The sequence below is a fragment of the Limulus polyphemus genome, unplaced genomic scaffold, assembly GCF_000517525.1.
Source record: "Limulus polyphemus unplaced genomic scaffold, Limulus_polyphemus-2.1.2 Scaffold953, whole genome shotgun sequence".
Classification (NCBI taxonomy): domain Eukaryota; kingdom Metazoa; phylum Arthropoda; class Merostomata; order Xiphosura; family Limulidae; genus Limulus; species Limulus polyphemus.
In genome coordinates this window covers 339,912-360,843 of record NW_013666563.1, presented here as the reverse complement: position 1 = coordinate 360,843, position 20,932 = coordinate 339,912, and the positions used below count along the sequence as shown (strand labels likewise).

The window sequence follows — 20,932 nt, the reverse complement described above, 5'->3', positions numbered from 1 at the left end:
CCCATCAACTGATATTTACTACAAGATAGGAATATTCTGATATTTTGCATGATCTCATTCAGTAGGGGCCTGGCATGGCCTGATGATTAGGGCGCTTTACTTGCAATCTGAAGGTCGCGGGTTCGAATCCCCGTTACAAGGAACATGCTGGCTCTTCTCAGCCATGGGGACGTGATAATGTAACGGTCAATCCCACTATTCGTTGAAAAAATAGTAGCCTATTAGTTGGCGGTGGGTGTTGTTAACTAGTTGTAGTTTGTCTCTGCTAAATTAGGGACGTATAACTTTGCGCGAAATTCAAACCAAACCAAATCAGAAGGTATAATCTACATCTAACTTTTGAAGTTACCAGAGGTGTATTAAAAGATATTATCGTTTGGTATTTTTTAAGAATACAATTCATTGTGAAGAATAGTTGACACCCTCAGAAAGAAAAGATAATATATTAGTTGACTACAAAGAATTTGTTTGTGTGTCTTTATGCGTGTACATTTTCAGGTAATCATTATCTACAGAATATGTTTAATGTATGTACACATTTTAAAACGTAATAACTTTTAAAGAAGATAAGTAAAGACATATGATAAAGTATACTTTTGTTTAAAAACTTTAATGTTTATCCTGTTTTGTCAGTTTTGCAATAAACCAATATTAATCATTTATCGACAGATAGTGCCAAAATTTTGAGTCTTCAGCAAAAACGTACGTGTATATCATTCCTTGGAACGTGGAACTCGAGTATTCTCGTGCGAACAATTTCTGACAAGCCTATCATGCACAAACATAATCGAACAATACATGAAGCTGAACAAGGACGAAACATCTGTCGGTCCTCGAGAAAGGCACTGGACTACCCAGAATAAGTGAAGACAAAGTAAATGGGTCATTTTAACATAGCCCGAGAAAATCTGTTGGGAGTGCTTCTGATTATCTTTATACAGAGCTTATATCCAAGGTCAAGATGTTATTAAGATTTCAGAAACTTCTCTGAACTTTAATGTGTATATATAATCTATATTGTACAACAGCTACTCGAAGAGAGTTAGACTCGTGAAAGTGTCACGTGTCTCAAGAAGAGAACCTAAAGGACTAGACTAGTGATGAGTATACCATGGGTCTCAAAAAGGACCTAAAGGACTAGACTAGTGATGAGTATACCATGGGTCTCAAAAAGGCACCTAAAGCGCTAGACTCATGATGAGTATACTATATGTCTCAAGATGACCTAAAGGACTAGACTAGTGATGAGTATACTATGTGTCTCAAGAAGAAGACCTAAAGGACTAGATTAGTGATGAGTATACTATGTGTCTCAAGAAGAGGACCTAAAGGACTAGATTAGGTCCTCTTCTTGAGACACATAGTATACTCATCACTAGCCCATGGTATACTCATCACTAGTCTAGTCCTGTAGGTCCTCTTCTTGAAACACATGGTATACTCATCACTAGTCTAGTCCTTTAGGTCCTCTTCTTGAAACACATGGTATACTCATCGTTAGTCTAGTCCTTCTCAAGAAGGCACCTAAAGGGCTAGACTCATGATGAGTTCCATGTGTCTCAACTGGGTGGATTATATGTTCATCGATTACATGTTTAATGAGACACCTTTTCATAAGTATAGAAGAGTCAATAGACATAGCTATCAAAGTTTTAAGTGGATGAGAACCCAAAAACCGTTCAAAATTATGTACAAGAGTAATCCAAAACCAGTGTTTCGTGTTCGGTTTTACGACTGATAAACAAAAATCATTGGAAACTCATACTTGAATATGCTAGAAAACTTTACGTCCCATAATGGTGTTATTTGCAAGAGTTTCTTCCCATAAAACACGGCGCCATCTCACTTTTCATTATATTTCCATGAGACATTAGACAATGATCTAAACTGCTTGGTGGGACGTATAGGTCGTTACATTTTACGCCTCGCTCTGTAGGCCTAACGCTGCTTCATTTTGGCTCTAAGAACACAAGCCCTAAAGTTTAAACCCTTTAGGTCCAGTAGCAGTGCAGTGAGGTCGACGGAGGTCATGAGAAGTGGGTAGTAAGATCTCAATACACCTAAATGAACCTTAAAAGTTATGTTTTAAATTATGCACAAACATATTACTGGGGTCAATTCTTACAATATTTTTATATCTCAAAAATGTAAAAACACTCATGATTTTATGATGCTTCATATTGTGGGACTTCATAAAATATGTTCTTAATATATAATAACTTGTATCGTTTAAACACAGGTTTACAAACTGTGCATAAAATATAAATACTAATACTATAGCTACGCCATATTTGTTAGTGAGAGACTAAGTGTTTGCCACTCCATACAGAATTGAAAACGTTGAGGTAAACATTAATAAATTAAACCCTGAAAGATCCTCATTCTACAATTAGCTAAAATAACTGTTTTTTAAACTAATGCAAAATACAGTTATTTACACCTGTCTTCAAACTTTTCTTAAGATGCATCAACTGTGACCATAAAAAATGCGTCAAGTTTTTTAAAGATGCATTAATTGTGTCCATAAAAAATGGGGCAAGTTTTTCTTAAGGTGACATCAACTGTACCCATGGAAAAAAGGAAGCAAGTTTTCACTAAGGTGTATCAACTGTGTCTATAAAAAATGGGGCAAATTTTTCTTAAGGTGACATCAACTGTACCCATGGAAAAAAGGGAGCAAGTTTTCACTAAGGTGTATCAACTGTGTCCATAAAAAATGGGGCAAGTTTTTCTTAAGGTGACATCAACTGTACCCATGGAAAAAAGGGGACAAGTTTTCACTAGGGTGTATCAACTGTGTCCATAAAAAATGGGGCAAGTTTTTCTTAAGGTGACATCAACTGTATCCATGGAAAAAAGGGGGCAAGTTTTCACTAAGGTGTATCAACTGTGTCTATAAAATACGGTTAAATTTCTAACCATATAAGATGAAAGTTATGTTAGTTATTCGTTCAGTAATTTGTCGCTTATGTTTTGGCGCTAAAGAAAAAAGTTTAAATTAACCATATGTTAAGCGTCTAAATTGTTCTTGAACAATTTACTTTATAAACGCCTGGTATATTTGATGTCCATAAGAAACCGCTGGTATTCGAATAATCATATTTAGAAGTACACGTCATTTTATGAGAAATATTCTATAATTATTAAATACAAACTAGTTTCTGACAACTGAGATGTAACTATTGTTTAGAAGATAAATAAGTTGGATGATCTTTAAAATTAGGACTCATTTGTTACTGCCGTAGGAAGCAATTTTTGAGTGGTCAGGCCATTGCCATATTGTGATTTCTAGGAAGGTCTAGGGAAATACACCCCAGAAAAGTCTTGAAAATACAATGCTATAAGATTGAATCTTGAGCCATTTTAACTAAATATACCGCATACACACAACGTAATGTATAGAATTAAAAGAAGCAAGTTTTAATACATAAGTTGTAATTATACATGCCATGAATAAGTGGTCAGGCCATGTCCTGACTGGCCTTTGCGTTTCCTATGGCCCTATTTGTAGTCGATCACGGTTAAAATTGTTTAGCTAAATACATCACTACTGGTTATTTGTATTTGACAACAATATCTATATTTATAAAGCAACTTAAGATCTCAGTTTTCCCAAAGTTGTAATCAAATTAGCATAATCCGATTTTGTTTTTTATCAGTTTAAAGAAATGCTTAATTAACAGATAAAAATTATATTTTATACATATAACATATATTAATTCACGAATCAGAAAACTAACTTGAGTCTTGTATATTTTATTGCTAAAAACAGGTTAAAATGTAACCTGTCATTAATCTGCCTAAATGTGATAAATCTCGTTTCTTACCCAGCTGGTCAATAGTTGGAGAAAGGGACAAAGTGGCTGCCACAAGAACAACACTAGTAACTAGGATGAACAGAGATACAGAACAGATGATCATGATGATAATCCTTCTTCGTCGTGTTCCCTCTTCCAGTTGTTCGTCTTTTATGTGTCCATCTTCTTCCCGGTTCTTGTTGTATCTGTGCGGAAATCGGGACGAGCGGTGCCCCGATTTCCGGGTACGGGAGGAGTGACGGCTCTGTCCACTTCTACTGCCACTTGACTTACGGTCAGCAACATTAGCGTCAGTGTCAGGACTTGAAATCTTTCTTTTTTCCACTTCAAATGGAAGATCCTGGTTACTTGATTCTTGCAAAGAATCCTGGCTATCGTAGTTATTACTGAAAAACGGAGGAATGATATAATGCTGGCTCCCCCTAGGGGACTTGTTTCCAACACTTTCGTACCTTTCCTTTCGCTCGCCGGCTCGTCCCAAGGTTTTCTGCGTTGATGGTCTGAAGTATCTAGCGTGATCCTTCCTTCGATGGGATTTTCTACCACGATCACTTTCTGTCGATATGATGGATAGAACCGATGGAGAAGGGGAGTGGTCAGTTCGTAGTTGACCGCTCTGGTTCTTCCAATCCTCAGCGCTGTCCACTCGAATGATTACCCCATCGTCCAGATGTAAAACGGAACTCACGGATGATGATCGTTTAGGCAGATGTAGCGACGAATGGCCGTCTGAAAGAGACTTTCTTAATTCATCAGACCGCTCCTCTGGAACCTGAGAATCCTGGATAGGAAGTGTTCCTTGTAATTCATTCTTACTTACCCCTGAACATTGATTACGAATTTCTCCATCCTGCACTACCATTGTAAATGAATAATACTATATATCCCGTCTTCCCCTAATTTACTTATTTAGATATATATATATTTACTTGCTTTCTCAAAAATGGAGAATAAAAGCAAACTTCGTACGCTGATATTATCCCATATCCAACTATAGTAAAGATCGTTACAGGCATCAGCTCCAAAAGCCGGCTTCTTCCCGTATTACTCACAACAAAGCTATGAGGGAAAAGAGTAACATTGATACCGGGCTGTGCGCTGAACATCTGCCTCCATTGCGCATGCTCAAACGAGACTAAACACGGGTCACTTGAGCTGCCAAGTAATCTAGCATCCTTTAGCTAGCGGTATAGAATTATGAAGAGTGACACTTTGAACATCTGGAATTTAGTGATCATAAATTAAAATCGACAAGATCTTAACGTTATCAACAGCTATTTCATAGGTTTGGCTAACTTTAACGTCGCTTCATTTACTTATTTCTACTTAGGTGACAAAAATCTAAGCGTGTTTAGAGATAACATTGAAGATTTACATTATAAAATTGTGACAAAGAAATGGTTTGCAAGAGTCTTATTAATAAGTAATTAACCACAAAATTATCCAAATTTTGTACATAAACTGTATTATTATTGTTATAGAACACATGGATAGACACAGCAACATGTGTACATATAATATACAGTAAATTCATTAGGACCCGTCGTATTCATGTACGCAATGAATACCGTATTTTTCTCGTCAACTACTGCTCAGAAATTCCAGCCTTTCATAAAGATTGGTTTGGTTTGTTTGAAGTTAAGCACAAAGCTACACAATGGGCTATCTGTGCTCTGGCCACCACGGGTATCGAAACCTAGTTTCTAGCGTTGTAAGTCTGTAGACATACCGCTGCGTCACTTGGGGGCTTTCATAAAGAAATGTAAGATCTATCTAAAACTAAAACAGTCCGTAGTTAAGAAAATATCGCAGAAGAAAAGGAATAATCATTTATGCTATATATATGCATATCGTTGCATAATTTATTAATGAAACGATGTTTGTTGTGTGTGTTATCAAATATATGATTTCCTTGCGTGCTTAGTTCGAGTATAGAACACGTGCACATTCTGTTTTTAAAGCTTAAATATGAAGCTTTTCGAATATTATAACAAAGTGAGGAACAAAAACGATGGTATAAAGAATAGAATGAATACTATTTTAAATACATAGAAACTGATATAGCCCGTGGTTGCCTTCTTTAGAAGTATTTACGTATGTCGTACCTATTACTATTGAAATAGTATGTATATTGAAGCAACAAGGTGTTTGTGGTTGTTTTGATTCATATGAAAGATGGGTAGTATTTTAGCTTTGTCGACCCGAGACAACTCGAGCCGTCTTTGTCTCTATCTCTCTCTCTCTGTCTCTCTGGGGATGAGTTCTTTGAGTTATTAGATAATTACGTCAGTGTTCTATTTAGTTACACAATCTAAGCAGATTACACAACAAAAACAATTAAGTTGTTCATTTTCTCAAGGAAAGAACTGGAATTGCTAAGAAAGCATGTGGCTAATGTGTTTCTTGCATGTGAGTTACTGCGTGCTGTGTAATAAGTCTAAGAAAACTTGAGCAGTTAATGCCAATAAAAAAAAAATCAGCTCGACACTATTTAATTGAACTGCAGATATAGACCAAGGTTTAAAACAACTTGAAAATGGGAAACTATTAGTTTTTTTTGTTTTTGTTTTTTTGACGGATAAAATGTTGGCTGAACTCGGTGACATTTCAAAATAGCACTATCGATTTAAGCAAACATTTCAATAATTGATTACTTCAATGGTTTAAGTTATTCCTACTTATGAATAAAGTACATATATTTCGAACTAAAATACAGGGATTAAACTTGGATTAAACGATCCGGAAAGGAGTTCCATCTCTTGAGGATTGAAGACTCAAGCCATTAGCGTTCCTGATTGAAATGTCAAAAGGAAATTATTCCCAATTCCACCGCTACTAAAATAAAAATATAATAGAAAAAAAAAAACGTGTAAAAATAATAATTCCTTTAACGGATTTTTTTTTATTATTTTAATAAAATAGGTTTTCTTCTCTGTCATAATAGCCCCCCAGTGGCACAGCGGTATGTCTGCGGACTTACAACGCTAGAAACCGGGTTTTGATACTCGTGGTGGGCAGAGCTCAGATAGCCCTTTGTGTAGCTTTGTGCTTTGTAACAAACAACAACTGTCATAATAATGGTGATCAATATTCAAACAGAAATCACACAACACTGATCAACTTCTCTTATTGCTGTTCTATATCCTCAAGGAATTACAAATATACTATATACACAGTGTCATAGTGCTTTTGGATTATATTCAAAGTCTTGTAGTTCTTCTTGTTCTGGGTTCCAAAAATGGTTGGGACATTTTGTTTATGACATTTACAAAATATTGATTGTGTGAAGGATAATTGAACTTTCCTTACTATTAACTTGTTTCTTATGAACACTAATCAAAATACTAAAATCGTGTTATTTAACGCTATATTTTTTGTGATTCTGTTGAAATATAAAATGTTCTTTACTATACGTTAATGAAATGTTTGACAGTTGGCGCCCTACTTGGCTATGCAACAGTCCACTTTAACGTACTTTGCTCTAACAGTTATGATAATATTTCAAATTACTTTTAATATGTGCTTTAATATTCTGTAGATGGCAGCATGATACTTATTATGTTAGAATATAATCACAAAACATTTTTTTAAATACGAAACCACGATATACCTTCCAGATTGAAATATACACTAATTTAAATACAGAAAATATTATGTTTAATGTTGTATAAACTGTGTTTAAAATAATTCAGCAACTAACATACAGACACGTATATTCGTTTATTATATGTGCTATGATTTTCTTACATATTTGGAATATCTGAAAGTATTAATTTTAGAGTTATATTTCATAATAAATCATATATTTCTGTTCTATAAGTCTATAGAGTTTTACAAACTACCAGCTTCTATGATTTTTTAGAAATCTATACATTGTAGCTCTTTATAACTCTAATCAATTTTTTGAGAAATTTTAGCTGTGGTTTCACATTCAACAAATCTACAGTTTTTTTAAAATACAGTTATCATTTCTAATCAATCTATTTTAGATTATACTGATGCCAAAACGTCGAACCTGAGCAAGTCGTATCAGAAGTGAACAGTCAACCTTGAAGTATTTTCTGACTTGAAGAAATTGAGTTTACAAACAAATTTATTGTAGGAAAAGTCAATCCAACATTTTTTTTTCCATAAACTGTTCCTCAGTTGACGTGAACTCTTGAAAGCTTGCAGGTTGTAGCTCATTTTTAACTGTTAACTTATATATATATATTTTTTTAAATATACAACAAATATTTGACAGCTGCTAGTTATAAGTCGTTCTCGTGTTTGTTTTTCAAGAAGAATGTGAGATATTGTTTTCTTTCATTCTCTCTGGTCAACAACTAAGTTGAACCAAAAGAGAAAAAAAAAGGTTGATTAAGAAATCTAAAGATACTATTTATCTACCCTAAGCTATATTTACATTTTTGTTCATCGATTAGAACTTCATTGTGAATTAGAATGCGAGCACGAGGAACACGAAGAAGAAAATCACAGCTGGCGTTCCATAATTTTGTTGCATAAAGACGTACATGAAAACCTTCAATAAAGCTGCGGAAAAACGCTCTGCCGTCGCCTCAGTAACAACCAATAACTAAATCCCTATTAGCCCTAAAGCACTGTAGTCGTGTTGCTTTGGTGTTTCATTTAGGAAGACTCGGCACAACTCACAGATTCAATAAGTACAGTCAATCTAAGCCTACCCAGTTCTGATTAAAAACCTGTCACAAAACCAACAAATGTAGTGGGTAACGATGCTTACAAAGACATCAGAGAAAATAAGTAGATGTTAGGAAAGATGGATTTGATGTAATATATATTATCCTAGTAAAAGTATTATTGAAGTGAAACCTAGAAATAAATATGTAAAACCATTGTATGTATTCAAATGGCATATACATTTTTACAACCTCAATGCTTAATTACATATTGAGAATTCTTCGTGCACCTTTGAAGACATTTATAAAGAAAGGCTTTGAATTCTAATTGTTCAATAAAACGCTATGAAGCACTAGTAATAAATTTCTAAATTTACCGAAACTATTGGCCCTACACTTTCAAAGAAGCGCTGTTAAACTTCCCTGTTTTCGAAAGATCTTGAACAATCAAAGTTATATAACTCACAAGCAATTACTATTCCTCTACTCAAGCTTTCTGATTTAATATACTACATATCATCTAATTACCAGGTGAAAGCGGCGAAATGTGGAACTAATACTTATTGAAAAGTTTCCTTTCTTAGAGTTTGTCATTGAATTAGGCAATAAAAATGTTTTAGTGCACAGTTATTTATTAAAATTAGATTTATTACCACTTTAACGGTTCCTTTCATCAAAACTGCCCCTGACGTTTTAGCTGATGTATTAAGCACATTAAACCAAAATAGGGTTAATAAATATTAGCACTGGGATATTGGAATACAATAAACCCTTGTGTTAAGTCAAAGGGTTTGAGCAAATAAAATAGATTAGTCTTTTATGACATCATTAAATTATTTTATTCAACATGAAAATGGAAACGCCACAAGAGCAGTACACTTCGACAATATTTTAGTGTGTGTATTTACCGCCAGGATACTGGAAATTAGAGTTGCATTCCAAGTACCCTAACATCCACAATTTTGGTAATAGATCAATACAACAATTTTTTCTTGGATGTATTTTTCCATGCACTGTATCAGTACTCTGTTTGTAGAGCAAAGAATTTTACAAATCGCGTAAACTGTAGATTAAGTTTCCCGTATTCCTATTTATTTGTTCATTTCTAATTTCTAATCAGAGCATGTAAAAACACCATTTCAGATCTATCTATTGTCTCCCACAAGTCACTACCCAGAAGGCCTTTCGTTCGACGCCAGAACATGTCAACTGGGCTGGAAGAAAAGAGATAGCAGGTTTTATGTGAAACGCTAATACTATAAACAGTATAAGAATTTAAATATTACGGTTTGTTTGTTTGTTTTTAATTTCGCGCAAAGCTACAGGAGGGCTATCTGCGCTAGCCGTCCCTAATTTAGCAGTGTAAGACTAGAGGGAAGGCAGCTAGTCATCACCACCCACCGCCAACCTTTGGGCTACTCTTTTACCAACGAATAGTGGGATTGACCGTCACAATATAACGCCCCCACGACTGAAAGGACGAGCATGTTTGGTGTGACGGGGATTCGAACCCGCGACCCTCTGATTGCGAGTCGAACGCCCTAACCACCTGGCCATGCCGGGCCAATTACGGTTTAAACGCCGAACTATATCGAAGCATAGGAAACCAGTAGGCATAAAATTTATGATAAAAATCACGCAAACTGCAATTGCCATTATAAAAATGTGCTGTTTAATAGCAATGTTAGTTGCTGTTAACACGATTATTATTTTATCAGATATGACAAAATGAAAATTACAAGAGAAACTAAAAGGCATTTTTTTCCTTAATTTCAAGTTTCTAATAACTATTTTGATTAACAACTATATATATTCAACTTTAGGGTTAAAGTAGCTCGTCTGATTTAATAAAACGCATATTCAGTTTGTAAAAGAAACGAACAAACGTTTTGTGGAGAAGTTAAAGGAAATTTATTATATTTTGGAAAAAAAAATTCTTAATTAGGTAGCATTATACTAGCTGTACTTCCGCAGAGTCCCCGAAAGTGTTCTGTTTCAAGAGGAAATAAACACATAATTAAGAGTAACAATTTTTTAATCTTGCTTTTCAAGTTCATATGTCATGCTATGTTGTAGCCTACAGAGTGCATAATTCTTGTCGTGATTCATGACATGCGCACGTATTACTAACGTCACGACAGTACAAAATGCAACGTTAAGCATCCCTTATGTGGCGTCATTTTAGTGTCTACTGACAGACGGACAGACAACCCGCTACTGTATAGTGTTGCGAGTGGTTAAAACAGATGACCCCTCCAGACGGCCTTTGGCCCCTTTTGGGGAGAATATTCGATGTTTTAAATCCCAAAAACAGTATATATTTAAGTTAGATGTTTGCTGTTATTCCCAACACTAGAAATTCAAGCCGGCGGTTCTGATACTGTATGAAACCCAGGGCGGAAGACATAAGATAGAGTTCAGTTTTTTAGACGCCTATTATATAAAGTCCATGGTGAACTAATTAAGACAAATGTGAAAAGTTAAGAATATCATTCGCCTTCAGAAGCTTGTTAGATATAGTGGTTAAACATGAACATTTTATAATAATAATAATAATATTCCGTTTTTGTTTTGTTTTTTAAATTCAAAAATACAATTAAAAAAATATAGAAAGAGAGAGAAAATAAGTATATATATTTTTTAAGAAAACTTATTCAGAATCTCGAAGATATAGGCTCGTAAAATATAGTATCCTGCTTTTCATTGGTGTTTCTCTTTCCTCCCTGATCATGCATGAAACAAAACAAATTAAATAGACCAAAAAACAATATACACAAAAGCAACTAGGTAGAATATCGCCCCCCCCCCAGTGGCATAGCAGTATGTCTGCAGACGTAGAACGCTAGAAACCAGGTTTTCATACCCGCGGTAGGCAGAACACAGATAGCACATTGTGTAGCTTAACTATAAACAAATGCAGAATATATTTTTTACCCGTATTCCTACTGGTACTGCAAAAAGCGTCACGTAAAAAAAAACGCATAATCAATCAAAACTGAAGTATGAAAAAAAACTGAGTTATTTTTTTTTTTGTATTTTAAAGTTGCTGTACTAAATGACTAGAATTTGCCTGAAAACAAAGCACCGCGTATGTTCCTCCTCCTTTGAATCTACTGGCTTTCGTCTTCGTCCCGTGTGCCTGTTATCCTCGTGTTATATACAAAAGTTATGAAAATTCCTTTCCTCGCAACTTCTCATTTCTTGTTGCTTTTGCCAGAGAACTGATCTAATTTTGGTTATTTCAGCGTACTTACTTTTTTTCTGTGTTTGTTTTAGAGCAAAGCCATCTGCTGTGTCCACCACGTTGTAAGTCCGTAGACATACCACTGTCCCATTGAGGGACTTTTCTGTGTCATTAGAAACACTGGAGGACAAAGAGATTCAGGTGGCATCTTCTTCTAGTCGAGATTGTTAGATTTTCTTTATGTTGTTTTATCTTCTTGTTTTACTTCCAAGAAAACTGTAGCTGGATACATATACAGATTTTGGAGAAATTTTTAATCGCCTGTTCACCGTTGGCCTTGAGAACAGCACTAATTTTTTTTTGGATGAATGCTCTTCTGCAACATGTGGGAAGATAAATTTGGACAAATGTTAATAAAGAATAAATTGACACGTTTGAATGAAACTTTTTATAGTTTTATTTTGTGCGACGTGTCGGGCAGACGACCTTCGTCAGACAGAAAAGACTGTGTTACAATGGAATTAGGCTCAGAAAGAATAGTTGAAAAGTTAAATATTGTTAAATCTCCCTTTTCGGTCTTACGTACGTGAACATCGTCTCTTTCCCATAATTATTTCACTGAATTATTATTTTATTTTAATATTCTACTATTTTATAATTTTGCGAATTTATGTTTATAAATGCAAAGAGTATAAGAGATAAAATTAAAGAAAAGCATCATAAATTGAAGAACTTGAAATTGACTGGTATGACAGGAGATTTAGAAGATTATAGAATATCAAGAAAGTTGGTGAAACAGGGAATTAGGACATCAAAAAGGACATATGAGGAAAGGTTGGCTGAAAATGTAAAAATTAACAATAAGGATTTCTTTAAATATATTAAGGGTAAATAAAATGTTAGGATGGGTGTAGGTCCCTTCAGGAATTACAAAGGAAGGCTCGCATTTGATGATTATGAAATGGTTGGGTTATTACATTTTATTTTTGTTCGGTTTTTAGTAACGAAGATTTAAGCAGTATTTCACATCTTGAACAGATGATAGATGGAAACAAGATCAAACAAGATAACTGCATTACTTCTGAGCTGGTTGAAAAACATTGCGATAATATTGGGCCAGGTAATATTTCCCAAAGGGTTTTGAAGGAAGTTAAAGATTGGATATGTGAGCCACTTGCTACTATTTTTTTTTCATCAGTCCTTGAATAGTGGATAGGTACCAGAGGATTGGAAGTTAGGAAGGTGATAAAAATTATCCCAGTAATTATAGACCCATTACACTTACATTAGTTGTAGGTAGGTTTTCGAAAGTCTGATAAAAGATGCTATGCAAAGTCATTTAACAAAGTTTAGAATTTTATTGGATAATCAACGTGGTTTCCTAAGGGGAAATCTTGCCTTAAAAATCTCTCGACATTCTTTGAAAAAGTTACTGCTTATGTAGATGAAGATGTGTAAATTTGGTGTATTTGGATTTTCAGAAAGCATTTGACAAAGTGCCACATAAAAGGCTTGTAAAAAATATATCTATAGGTGTGGGGAATAAATTATCAAATTCGATAGCAGAGTGGCTGGATAGAAGAAAGCAGAGGGTTGTTACAAATGGAGTTCAATCATACTGGATTGTTACCAGAAGGGTACCTCAGGGCCCAGTCTTAGGACCCTTTCTCTCTTTGATTTACATCAATGACATAGATAAAATAATTATCAATAAGTTACTTAAATTTACTGATTAGATTAAGGTTTTGGATGTTGCTAGCTGTGAAGAGGATGCTGATGATTTACAAAATGATTTAGATCATTCAGTGAGTTGGGCAAATAAGTGACAAATGGGTTTTAATTATAAAAAATGCAAGATAATGCATGTGAGTTATGATAATTTGAATTATAAGTATAATTTGAATGGGAATAACCTTAACAGTGTCATGAAAGGAAAGGAGTCTAGGTATAATAGTTGATCAGTCTCTAATACCATCCAAGGTTGTATCCACAGAAGTATTGGATACAAGTCTAAAATGGTTATAATTACGTTATACAGCTCACTGGTTAAGCCAAATCTGGAATATTATGTTCAATCTTGGGCTCCTTACCTTAGGAAAGACATTGAATTGTTGGAAAGGGTCCGGAGAAGGGTTAATAGAATGGTGCCTGGGATGGAGGGGTTGTCATATGAGGAGAGGTTGAAATTTCTCAATTTGTTTTATCTTGAAAAAGAAGAGTTAGGGGAGATCTGATTTAGGTGTTTAAGATTGTAAATGGAATTGATAGTGTTGATGCATCATCTTTTATGATACTTAACAGTGCGAACAGTAAATCTAGGGGACACAAATATAAATTTTGGCAGGGTAGGAGTCATCTTCAGCTAAAAGTGAGGTTGGTCTTTGGAATGGGTTGCCTTGGGATGTTGTGGAGGCAGTAAATTTAAATGAGTTTAAGAGAATGCTTGATAATTATAAAAATGATAAAGGCTGGCTTTAAGATTCTTTGTTGTTGTTTTTATTTTGTTTATTTATTCATTAATAGTTTTAGTTTAGTTTAAAGGATGGAACAGCCGAGATGGGCCAACAGGTCCAATGTTGTCCCAAAACGTTATGTTATGTTATTATGTTCCTGTGTTTATATTTCTAACTCCAATTTTAGTTATTTAATTTCTATAGTGCATATTAGTGTATAGAAGACATTTTAATACGAGAAATAAACGACCTTATAACACCAAGTTGTTTAGTTTTTTTTAATTGGTCACTCAACGTTTTGCTTTACAGCTTCTTCAGGGGCGTTCCACTAAAACACAAACAGTAAGTGATAGTACAAAGCTTAAAGAAAACGCTCCTGGAGAAGCTGTAAAGCAAAACGTTGAGTGACCAATTAAAGAAACACAACAATATGGTATTATATGGTCGTTTATTTCTAGTATTAAAATACACTTTTAGTTGCTTAATTTTTTTCAATATTCTTCCTGATTTTAATAATGTTTACGTAATAAGTTGAATAATATTTTTAATCAGTATTTTTATCACCGTGCTCCACGTTGAACGATATTTTCTGGGTCTAATTCCACTGTAACACGGTCTTTACTGCCTGACGAAGGGCGTCTGCTCGAAACGTTGCACAAAATAAAACAATAAAAGTTTTCATTTAGACGTGCCAATTTATTAGTTATTATATTTTATCCAAATAATTCGGTTTGTTGATAAAGCAGCAAACTTTTGTAAGGTTTCAAGAAGAATATTTTACAATTCCTCCATAACAGGTGCCTCTAATTCACTCAGAGATAACGAGGCAAGAAAGCAACACTGAAGTCTGGTTTCAAAAAGCTAAATATCAGGTGAGTTTATGGGTGATGGTAGATGAGTTTAGGCCCATTAGATCTGTTTGAAATAACTGTCATTATCATTTCACCTTGATGAAAGACACTCTAATAGTTTCAGTTGTTAAAAAGTGTCCTTCTAGCAAGTGCTAGTGGGTTAATCCTTTAGTACAGGCCTTGTTTATAGAAGACGGAAGAATGTGTTGGTTTGAATAGTTAAACACTGCATTACTAGTAACTGCTAGAGGGTTAACCTTTTAGCTAAAACGCTTAACTGGCTCGAGAAAGGTTTCGCGTTCGACACCGATCCGAAGAAATACAAAAAACCTGAGATTACCACAACACTATCACCAGTGGAACACAGAGCGAACCTAATCTCCTAGAGTTGGCTTGTAGTTACTACAGTTTATGCTTCTCCAAACACAATTAATGGACAAAGACATGAATCATCAACATGGCCAGGTGATTAGCCCACTCGATTCGCAATCTGAAGGTCGCGGGTTCGAATCCCCGTCCCACCAAACATGCTCGCCCTTTCAGCCGTGGGGGCGTTATAATGTGACGGTCAATCCCACTATTCCTTAGTAAAAAGAGTAGCCCAAGAGTTGGCGGTGGGTGGTTATGACTAGATACTTCCATCTAGCCTTTCACTGCTAAATTAGGGACGGCTAGCGCAGATAAGACTCGTGTAGCTTTGCGCGAAATTCAAAACAAACCAATCATTATCAAGAAAATGTGGTCCACCCTAATGGAACCAAGAATAAGCATGGGTGTCTAAAATGAATACGAGCTTAGTTCGGACATGTCTACATCGCTTCTAAAAAAGCTACTGAAATATGATCAAACATATTTTCACAGTTAATTAAAGCCATTTTACTAAATATTCTTTAACCCAGATGGCATTATATGATACAAGCCCAAATTATTATAACTATGTGTGGGGTTTTGATGCGGTTAGATAAAATTAAACATGCATCAGAATTAGGGCCGATTGTTCTTAGTTCGCAGCCAGTTGCCATAAAAATGCATTTCGCACTTTGGAGCCGGGGTGGGCTATAAGAGTGACAGTCAACTCCCACTTTTCGGTGAGACAAGATTAAACCAAGAGCTGGGCTTTATGTGAAAATTCTGAAACAAACAAAACAAAGCACCAAATAGAAAAATTAATAGTCGTAGAAATAATTATTAGACATAATTACCTTTCTTTTCCAGTCGATAAGTGAAATACTCTAACTATGACTACATGTTTCAACATGCTTGGGAGAGTAAATGAACGATAAATACTATACTTCTTTTGCTGATAACGGCAATTACGCTAATCTCCGATATCAAAGTTTCATTTTTTTATCTGAAATAGTCAAAATGAGTTTCCTGCTTCTAGTACGTCACCACAGTGAATAAAAGTATTACAATGTTTCATACGTGCTTCACAGAGAACTGCTATCTTAAAAGAATACTGATAAAGTTGAATTAAATTCAATTACACAGTGTCTGCATGAATCCCTGGAATTTTGATGAAACGGTGCGTTTCCACACATAAAAAATATGTATAAATATTAATACATTCCAGTCTTTCTATAAACCGAAAAAAATATTGAACATTTTGAAGAATTCTTGCTAGCAAGAAGAATAGACAAACTGCCGTAATCGAGTGTTTCCATAAAGAGAGCAGCTCCATGACAGTTGGTATGTTCACACTGTTCATGATGAGCTCTCTTTGACAGCGACACTTCTTTTTACTTGCCGTATGAATGGTTTAGTAACACTGGATCAGGTTAACACAAGTGTTTCCATAAAGAGACATGACAGCTGGTATGTTCACACTGTTCATGATGAGCTCTCTTGACAGGGACACTTCTTATTACTTGCCGTATGAATGGTTTAGTAACACTGGATCAGGTTAACACAAGTATTTCCATAAAGAGACATAACAGCTGATATGTTCACACTGTTCATGATGAACTATCGTGACAGCGACAGTTCTTTGTATTTGCCGTAGTGATGGTTTAGTAACATTAGAGCTGAGTAGTCTTTTCTGAATTGATTATGTTAATATATGACAAGGGCAGTTTTGTGTGAAGTCAAACAAATGTATTGACAAAAAGATTAAAATGTTCAATAATATATTTAATTTGTCATGGTCATAAATTTAAATATTTGAATGTGAAATATCCTAGATTTAAACATATTCTCAAATGTGAACTATACATATAAATTGTCATTGATATTTCTAGAAACTCGGCTACTTACTTTAAACATACTTTAAAAAAGAATGCTTAACGATAACTCTGAAGAGGTTATAATATGAATCACTATGGTTAAACGTATTGGTTGAAAATATGGTATTATTCTGCTTTGAGATCAAACAATCTCTCATGGTTAACATTTTAGTTTTAAATATCAACAAATAAATTGTAACCATTTAGTGTAGCGCTCACAATTGACAGATGACATATATATATATAGCCACATCCACCATTTCACTACTTATTCTGGAAACTGGTCAAAATCACCCAAACCTAAATCGGTTATCCTAAATTCAAAGATCTATCGTAGAGGGGGGTGGGGGGACTTTTGATCTAAACTTACAGAACAGTTGCAGATGTTATAGCGAAAAGCTACATAATGGTCTACCTGCGTTCTGTCCACCACGGGGAATCAAACCCCAGTTTGTTTCATTGCAAGTCCGTAAACTTACGGCCAACCCACCAAGAGATTCGTCTAACAGTATTCAATTTTTAGTACACATGCACTAAGATCTGTTGACCATTGTACTGATAATTGTACGATTTTGCTTTTGAAGCGTTCCATAATTAAAATGTTTCTTTAAAAAACAATTAACATGTATAATTATATACACTATACTATATATCTCGAGGAAATATTATACGGTGTTCTCTAAGAAATATATGAAACCTATAAAAATGTGGGTCTTTTAGAAAACCAAATAATACGACTACATATTTTTACACCATCCTTATAGCCTAAAACTTGTAAGTAATTGAAAGAAACAACGCCTGTTACTTTGTTTCCTACGTGTTTAACTTACCTTTGTAAATGTTCAGTTTGTTCGGCTACTGACACAGCAGCCTAATGGCGTTAAATATCACTGCCAGATTTTTTTGTTTTCTCAGTTAAGATGCTTTCAACATTATTCTACTGTAGGTTATTTGGAGGGGGGAGATCCTGAAAGAAAAAATAATGTTTGAGAAACGTAACTGATTATGGAATATTTAATTAGAGCTTAATTTACAGTAACTTAATATACGTAAAGAAGTGAGGATTATATGACGTTTCATTCAGCAGTGTATTAACCTGTTTGGTAGAAACGATCAGCTTTATATAACATAGTTTCAGAGAGTTAACTCTCCTGGCATTAGTGACAGCAAGTTTTAAACTATGGTGACTTAAAACAGAGAACCTACATCTTACTTGATGACAAACAATGGCCGCAGCTTTAGGACAACGCACAAACTGAAGAGCTTGAATTTAACCTGTCTCTCGGTTACACCCTGACAACGTTTTTAAATGTGAAACTACTTATCTTACACTGTAACCATAGCTCAACTGATACGAGTTTGTTATCACATATTTACCCATATGCATTGTGACACGTAAACCGTATTTGACTTCAAGTGGGATCGCATATTTACTAAAAGAACTGCTATTTGTTTTGGTAAGATGAAATAAAGGTGGGAAGATAAGTCGTTCCAGAGCTTTCAAGTAATCTAGAGAGTTTGACAGTCTCGTGAATAAGATTTACCCGCACTTGTTATCTGTTTAGTGTTTGAGAACTGATATTCTGTCAGAAAAGGAATAAGCACTGAGTGAAATAAACTTATATTTAATCAGTTACAGAAACAATCTCACACTTGGCAACCATTTTTATCTGTGTATAAAATATTTCATGACAAAACCTAACTGTAAGGTAACAGTTACAAAAGGAACGAATTGCAAAGTTGGAAGCAAAAAGAAAGTCAACAGGATTTTTCACAGCCTCTTAGTGTTTAATGAAATAAATTATACTTAATAACAACCAAATAAGATAATGATTTCATTATAACCTAGAGTGGTGGTGAGTCACAATAAAAAATAAGATGTATTATAGAAACATAATTTATGTAAAAGAATAAATGAAAAATGCAAAAATAAAATGGCTGGTGAAAATAGTAACGCGAGATTACTGACTCACTGTATTGCCATCTATTGCTTTAAAAATAAACTATTTCAAACATAAACGTTATATAAATATGAAAAAAATCTCCATCTTCGACTTTAAACAAGTATCAGAACTGTAAGCCCACAGTGGATCAGCGGTAATTCAGAGAACTTACAATACTAAAAATCTGGTTTCGATACCAACCGGTGAACAGAGCACAGATAGATTTAGAACAAACAAACAGTCAAGAATTGGGATTATATATAGAAAAACTGGAAGCGCTTAATTCAAACATAACTTCATTTTATATGTTTTTTTGAAGGTGAAATATGTGGTGCAAGAAGGATTAAGAATTCAATGAATTACCAATAGGGAACACTTTTTAAATACATTTTTCTAAACTGTTTAAGCACCAAATTGCGAGTGTACTTACGACTTTGTTAATGTAACAATATACAAGTGACACAAAGTTTTCAAATTAAAATACCGCCAATATTATAATTCGTCCCGCTAAATACTATGGGGTGCGAGAACCCCCTACATATTTCCCATAGAAAATTGATGATTTCGCCTAATTTATTTGGTCAGTTCTTTAGGTTGAATACGGTAACAAGTAAACTAACTTAATATGATGCAACTAGTATTGAATGGTAAAAAAATATGTAGGTAATTTGGAGGGAGTGGTGGTAAAATAGAGCATCATTCAAATATTATTGTATAAAATGAAATAATTTTCATCCTTCATCTGGTATATTTACAGATGATAGACAGTTCTATACGAACTCTTACATCATCCAAAGATATGAATACTTCATATCTAGATAAAGCAACATCAGAATTAAATTTTCTTATTACCTAACGATAAAAAATACAATAAAGGTTAGAAAGGTATCGAATCCCGTAACTACTCAACGGACTGGACTGTAAAATGAAGCATTCAAGCTTCGTATCCAATTGCCGCAAAAACGTGCTCCGCATTTTGGGTAGTGAGTACGTTCTAAGAGATACTGTCAAATCCCACTATTCGAATAAATAAAAATAACTCCAAAGTTGTCTGTGGGTGCTGTTGGCTAGCTGTTTTCCTTCTAGTGTATAAGTTCAAATTTAGAGGTGGCTGTAATTTCGCGCGAAATTATGAAAAAAAAAATAAAAATACTGAAGTAGAAGAAACGCCAGAAAGAGACAGTTGGAGTTTCTAGGACACGTTATGAGGAAATAATAAATTGGAAGTCTAGTTGTAACTAGAAAGATTGGAGGAAGGAGAGACTGTGGAAGACAGAGGTTGACTTATGTCAAAAATTGATGAACGTATCGATATTGGACATTTTTTGTTGCTCAAGGCCCCCTAGTGGCACAGCGGTATGTATACGGACTTACGTTGTTAGAAATCGGGTTTTGATACCCGTGGTGGGCAGAACACAGATAGCCCATTGTGTAGTTTTGTGCTTACCTGCAGACAAACAAAGTTTGTGCCTCAAGAAGAAGAGACCTGTGGAAGTCCATAGTCACCAACGTCCTGTTTGAATATGGTACACAGAGAAAGAGAGAGAGAAGAAACGCGATGTGTGTAAGATATACTAAAAAAAAATAAAGAACTTTATAAGCAATTAAAAATGATATTGTAAAAATCCATCATGTATGCATTTACATAATTTATAGTATACTCGTAGATATATAAATTGAAGTTAAACGAATAGTTATCTTTCATGAGTAGATCAACGTTTGCTTTCTATATCTTTAACAAAATAGTGTGAAATAACCATCATTAGGCCATGTCCTGCCCAACCAAATGGGCCGCACGTGCTGCACTGTGTATCCGAAGGT

The 20,932-nt window shown here is 34.6% G+C and overlaps 1 long non-coding RNA gene across 1 annotated transcript; it reads right to left on the bottom strand.

The window, feature by feature from the left end:
* Positions 1 to 9,278: 9,278 nt before the first annotated feature.
* LOC111086247 lies at positions 9,279 to 16,250 on the bottom strand. Its single transcript, XR_002610974.1, has 2 exons — positions 16,149 to 16,250; positions 9,279 to 9,672 (listed from the first exon to the last, which is right to left on the bottom strand). It is a non-coding gene; the product is annotated as an uncharacterized LOC111086247 (long non-coding RNA).
* Positions 16,251 to 20,932: the final 4,682 nt, after the last annotated feature.